Consider the following 6,702-nt stretch of genomic DNA (forward strand, 5'->3'; position numbering starts at 1 on the left):
TATAGCTGAAAACTTTGTACCCTTTTACCAATCCTCCCCTATTTCCCTCACTCACCATCCTCTGGCAACCACTTTTTACTCTCTGTTTCTATGAGTTTTTGACTTTTTTTTTCTTTTAAGATTCCACATATGAGTGATACCATGCAGTATTTGTCTTTCTCTGTCTGGCTCATTTCATTTAGCATAATGCCCTCAAGGTTCATCCATGTTGTCATGACGACAGTGTTTCCTTCTTTTTTATGGCTGAATAAATTCCACTGAATATATACATCTTTCTTATCCATTCGTCCACTGATGGATACTTAGGGTGTTTCCATATGTTGGCTATTGTGAATAATGCTGCAATGAACACAGGGGTGCAGTAATCTCTTCGAGATCCTGTTTTTATTTCCTTTGGATATAGACCCAGAAGTAGGATTTCTGGATCATATGGTAGTTCAATGTTTTAACTTTTTGAGAAACCTCCATGGTGCTTTTCATACTGGCTGCACCAATTTACATTCTCATCGACAGTGCACAAGGGCTCCATTTTCTCCAAAACCTCATTAAAACTTGTTATCTCTTGTCTTTTTGACGGTAGCCATTCTGACAAGTGTGAGGAGATGTCTCATTGTGGTTTTAATTTGCATTTCCCTGATGATTAGTAATGCTGATCACCTTTTCATGTACCTGTTGACCTTTTGTATGTCTTCTTTGGAAAAATGTTTATTTAGTCTCTCTACCCATTTTTACTTGGATTGTTTGGCTTTTTTTGCTATTGAGTTGTATGAGTTCTTTATATATTTTGGATATTAACCTCTTATCAGATATGTTATTTGCAAATATTTTCTCCCATGCCATAGGTTTCCTTTTCATTTTGTTGATGGTTTTCTCCACTGTGCAGAAGCTTTTTGGTTTGATGTAGTCCCACTTGTTTATTTTTGCTTTTGTCACCTTTGCTTTTTGGTGTCAAATCCAAAAAATCATTGCCAAGACCAATGTCAAGGAGATTAGCCCATGTGTTTTCTTCTAGAAGTTTTATGGTTTCCAGATCTTATACTCAAGTCTTTAATCCATTTTGAGTTGATATTTGTGTATGGTGTAAGAGAGCAGTCCAGGTTTATTCCTTTGCATGTGACTGTCCCATTTTCCCAGCACCATTTATAGAAGAGACTATCTTTTCCCCATTGTATATTCTTGGTTCCTTTGTTGTAAATTAACTGATCATATGACAAGATCCACTCATGATAAAAGCTCTCAACAAACTGGGTATAGAGGGAGCATACTTTAACATAATAAAGGCTGTATATGACAAGCCCACAACTAATACCATGCTCAATGGTCCTCTAAGATCACGAATAAGAAAAGGATGCTCACTCTCACCACTTTTATTCAACATATTACCAGAAGTCCTAGCCAGAGCAATTAGGCAAGAAAAAAAAATAAAAGGTATCCAAATCAGAAAGAAAGAAAGAAAACTGTCTTTATTTGCAGACGACATGATATTCTATATAGAAAACCCTAAAGACTCTACTGAAAAAACTATTAGAACTAATAAACAAACTTCAGTAAAGTTACAGGATGTGAAATTAATATACAAAAATCAGTTGTGTTTCCACACTGCTTAGATACTGACAAATTTTCACTAACCCTAATCCCACCTGGTCCCAACTTCTTCTTCTTTCTGGGCTGTCTGCTACTGAGTTCCCAGCATGCTTTACAGCTGAAACTATCATTTCAGTTTGCTATGGACTGAATGTTTGCTCCCCCCCACAAAAAAATCATACAGTGAAGCCTAAATTCCCAGTGTGATGATATTTGGAGATGGGATCTTTGGGACATAATTAGGTCAAAAGGGTGGAGCCCTAATAAATGAGATTGGTGCCTTTTTATGAAGAAACATGAGAAAGATGATGTTTCTCTCTCTGTCTTCTCCCTTCACCATGTGAGAACACAGTGAGAAGATGGCCCTCTGCAAACTAAGAAGAGGGTTCTCATCAGGTACCATATCTACCATTGCCTTGATCTTTGACCTCTTGGTCTCCAAAGCTGTGAAAACTAAATTTCTGTTGTTTAAGCCACCCAGACTATGGTGTTGTGTTATAGCAGCCCAAACAGACTAACACACAGTTTTGAGTTCTCACATAACTTTATTAGATATTTTCCAATTCCTCCCTCCTTTCAGGTTATTGCTGGTATCATTAGGCCCATGTTTGTTGCTCTCCTGATGTATGGCTTCTATTGTGCTGTGATTGGCACATAATACTAGGTCACTGCAGTTGTTAGAATTACATAAATGTAAATACACTCCTAATCCCTGATGTAAGTAAAGAAACACTGTCAGAGGTTGCATAATAACTATAGTCCAATACAGTGCTAACTAGTGACAGAAAGATAAATAATTAACAATAGCAGATATTTATTGAGCTATGTCTACCATTTTAACTATATCATCTCTTTTAGACATTGTATTATTCCATTATACAGGTAATTTGCTCAAGGTCAGTAAGCTAATAAGTGGCAGAACTGAGATTCAAATTTTGGGTAATCTAACTCAAAATCCTTTGCTCTTTCAACTGGGCCAAAGCACAACACATGCTGCTCCCCTAGGAGATCAAGATGTGCTTACAGAGAACATTCCAGGTGAGGGAAACTGGTAGAAATGGGCTAAAAATTGGAGTATAGGTGAGGAGTTGGCTGAGGGAGAGAACGGAGAATTAAAGAAGCAAGAGGAAGAAGAATGAACTAAGCAAGATTGGTTCAGACAAAGTAGGCAGTGGTGATCAGAACAGAGAGAGAGAGACCATCATAGTCCCCAAACTATAAATGCTCACTGAGAGAAAATTGTTTTCTGCCTTAGGCTACGTCCCTCAAATAAATATAATGTTGTCCATGATCAGATAGACCACAACTTTTTTTTAATCAAGATATAATTGACATATAACATTATATTAGTTTTACAACTTCTTAACCAGTGTGAAACCTAACAGAATCTTAATCCCTTTGGTCCTCAAGGGTGGAGCCTGGGAGGCCAGAACCTCCAGCAAGATTAGTTCATTTATCCCCGTGTGCCTGAGCAGTGCAAGTATTATCATGATGTGGAAGAGACTGGGAAGCCCGCGGTAGGCGATTCCCATCCCTTGCCATTCTCTTCTTACCTCCAGGGGGCTCTGCTGCCTTCAGAGTATGGGACTTCTACAATCTGAACCCTGCAGCTGGCAAGAAAGCCTAAATTGGAGTGTCAAGAACTGAGAAAATATACATGAAATAAGATGACTCAAGCAGTTGCCAATATCTGAAAGGATCCAATAAGGTAGCAAGTAACAAAACAAATGCTTCCACTAAAAATAGTGTTGGTGGTTAGAGCAGGTTCCTGATGATCTGTTGATTCACAGGACTCCCAGTCAGAGGCCGGCAATACAACAAACAGGTCTCTCAGAGGGATTGAGGGAGGGCTTATCCTTTATGCTTATGATCTGTGTCCAAAGCAGCAAGTTGAGTTCCAGATCTTACCAGGTAGAGAAGCTGAGGTTGCTGATACATTTCCTACCCAGGTCTGATGAGCTCAGAAATTGAGTGGGATTGAGGGTTGGGGAGGGAGATCACCTACTGAATCTGGTAGACTCTCAGGAAGCCTCGGGTGAATGTAATACTTCTTCCCATGAAGTATCAAGGTCACAAGAAATTGTGACCCTGCTGAAAGAAGGTGGTATCTCCCTTGAAAGGAACACAGTACATGCAAACAGGGGACAACACCTCTTCTCATCCCACTGGAGTGGGCATTTCTCCACTACACAGAGAAGAGAACAGAAGCATAGCATTCACTTCTCTCTTCCACTAAACAAAACCCAAACCTGTAGCTTAGTTTGAAGGTCCCTTCAAGACTAGAACCCTCTGTCACTACAGGCATCCTCCTCACCATCACAGCACTTTCCACTGCCTCTAATTTACATTAATCCATCTTGGCCCCAATGCGAGTCATGAAACCATGAATTCCAGAGATTTTCACCACATTTTCAGGCTGGCAATCACCCTGCCTCTGTGGGTAATTCTACTTTTGTAATTCTGCAAACCTCATCTGTGCAGCCTTTTGCAGGAACCCACACCTCATTTGGTCCTCATTAATGGCAAATATAAAACCCAGAAGATGTGTTGGCATGTCTCACTGGATTTCTGCCTCCATGCAAAACCACTCATTCCCACAGTGCTCAGGTATCGTCTGCAGGTGCCAATTATCTCAATGGAACCCATCATAGACTCTAAGTCTAGGGGTAACAATGGCCAAGAACTGAGGCAGCATTTTGCAGCCCAGTGTTTATCTGACCCATTCTAAGGTATCATCTGCCTGCTAGTCCCTCCTATTCCAGGTCTCGGTTTATTTTTAAAAGAAGCCTCTTGTCCTCTGCCCTCCCTCCTTTATTAATAGCTGAGAATGTCACCCGTAACACTTTTTTCCCACCCCTGCTTTGACCAAATAATGCACCCTCCCAACATCCTCCCTTGACATTCAATATCATATCAAATTCAAATAAATCACAGTTGACTTTAAAACCCTCCAGCAATTCATGTCTGCCTACATCAACTCCCACACCCTTCATCTGCTCTTGTCACATAAACCGTCTCACAGCCTCTTTCCTCTACTACTTGCAATTCTTTCCCTCTCTTCCTTGCTCTCTCACCCACCTGAATCAACCTCCCGTCATGAACTATCGAATTATTTATTTTAGAGGAAGCAGAAAAGGTTGAATAAGGTATCTTGGTTCATATTCTTACCCTGCTAATTCCTAACTATGTGACTTTGTCAAACAGCAATAATAGTAATGAGAACAACACAAGCATTTATCCAACACTTTCAGGTGTTCATCCAATTAATCCTCACAACAACCCTATGAGGGAAAGGCTAGCGTTATCCTCATTTTAAGGAGGGAGAAAATGACCCAATTTTTCTAAGCACAAGTTTTCTCATTTAAAAACTAGAAATAATAATATTTACTCTTCAAGAATAAAAAATAAAGAAAATTATGAAAAGCACAGCACACAATTTTTGTCAATTTCCTTCTGTCCTAGCCCCATCGCCAAACTCACCTTATTCACTATTTTCCACAATTTCTGTCTCTCAGGAATCTTCACTCAGTTGAATAAAAGAAAGAATAGAGCTCTTCTCCAGCAACTCAATATTTATTGTCCCTTCCTTCTCTCCTTCACAATGCATAAGAGCTAAACACCAGGAAGCAGAAGTTGTATCTGCTGTGCTGCAGAAACATAATGACCTTCAACTCAGCACACTGCTCCATGACACTTGGTTGGAACGAGAAATAGGACTTTACCTTTAAGAAGGGCAAGTAATTCCTACTACGTGTGAACTGAGGCTTTTTCCCTCTGCAGGCTCCCTCTGGAGAGAAAACACCATTCCCACCTGTTTACTGAAATTCCTTCATCAGTCCACAAAGCTTTTCATTCCACAAAGCCAGGCTTAAAATGCAAATACCATTGGATGAGCTAATACTTTGATGTGCCTCCAAGTTACTGGTTTCATATCTTTTCTTGCCAGCAGGAGTTGGCAGACATGTTGAGAATACCAGAAAAAGAAAGAGAGCACAGAGACAATTGTGTCCACTTAGCTATTTGGTCCGAAATAACAGCCTTCGTCACCATGCCTAGTATATGAAGAAGCTACTGTAATAATCAAGCTGAAAGATACGAGTTTTCATGTGACTTCTGAACAAAGAGAAGATTGATAAACTATGATCACAAGCTACCTGTAGCCAACAAACAAGACTTAAGGTGGCCCATCTTTGCTTCTCCTTTATACCCTTGATGTTATTTGGTAACTGATTTTCATACATCCACAGTCCTCTAAAGTCATTGAAATTACCACTATTTCACATATTTCAAGGGGGAGCTGGAATTTACCTTCCCTAAATAAATGGCATCTACTTTGTAAAGATTATTGTTTTCCTCCAGTGAGAGACAGAGAATAATCACTTTCTACATCCATAACCATTGTCCTGAAGTAAACAAGGTGGAGGAATATTTAATGTTGTGGTAGACATCCTCTAGAATGACCCCAGTGATCCCCATCTCCTGGTTTAACAGCCTTACATAATCCTCTCCCATTAAGGGCAAATTGAAATTATTGACATGTTTCTAATTAATGTAGAAAAGTAATGGGATGTCCCTATTGAGATCAGGTTATTGAAAAACTGTAGCTGCTGTCCTGGATGTTCATTTTCTTTCACTCCCTCACTCACCTTGAGGAATTCAGCTGCCATGTTTTGAGCTGCCCTATGAAGTTCACAGTGCAAAGAACTGAGAAAGGAGACTTCTTTTTTTTTTAAACATCTTTATGGCAGTATAATTGCTTTACAATGGTGTGTTAGTTTCTGCTTTATAACAAAGTGAATCAGCTATACATATACATATATCCCCATATCTCCTCCCTCTTCCTTCTCCCTCCCACCCTCCCTATCCCACTCCTTTAGGTGGACACAAAGCACCGAGCTGATCTCCCTGTGCTATGCGGCTGCTTCCCACTAGCTATCAATTTTAGACTTTGTAGTGTATATACGTCCATGCCACTCTCTCACTTAGTCCCACCTTACCCTTCCCCCTCCCCATGTCCTCAAGTCCATTCTCTACATCTGTGTCTTTATTCCTGTCCTGCCCCTAGGTTCTTCAGAACCACATTTTTTTTAGATTCCATATATATGTGTTAGCATACGG

At 39.9% G+C, this 6,702-nt stretch overlaps 1 long non-coding RNA gene across 1 annotated transcript in view; it reads right to left on the reverse strand.

The window, feature by feature from the left end:
* The window catches only part of LOC309662139, a 165,446-nt gene extending 158,995 nt beyond the window's left edge, over positions 1-6,451 (reverse strand). The window contains exon 1 of the long non-coding RNA XR_014264529.1: positions 5,065-6,451. This is a non-coding gene — a long non-coding RNA (uncharacterized lncRNA). The remainder of the gene's footprint in view (positions 1-5,064) is intronic.
* Positions 6,452-6,702: the final 251 nt, after the last annotated feature.

Source organism: Balaenoptera physalus (assembly GCF_965194825.1).
Source record: "Balaenoptera physalus genome assembly, chromosome: 5".
Taxonomy (NCBI): domain Eukaryota; kingdom Metazoa; phylum Chordata; class Mammalia; order Artiodactyla; family Balaenopteridae; genus Balaenoptera; species Balaenoptera physalus.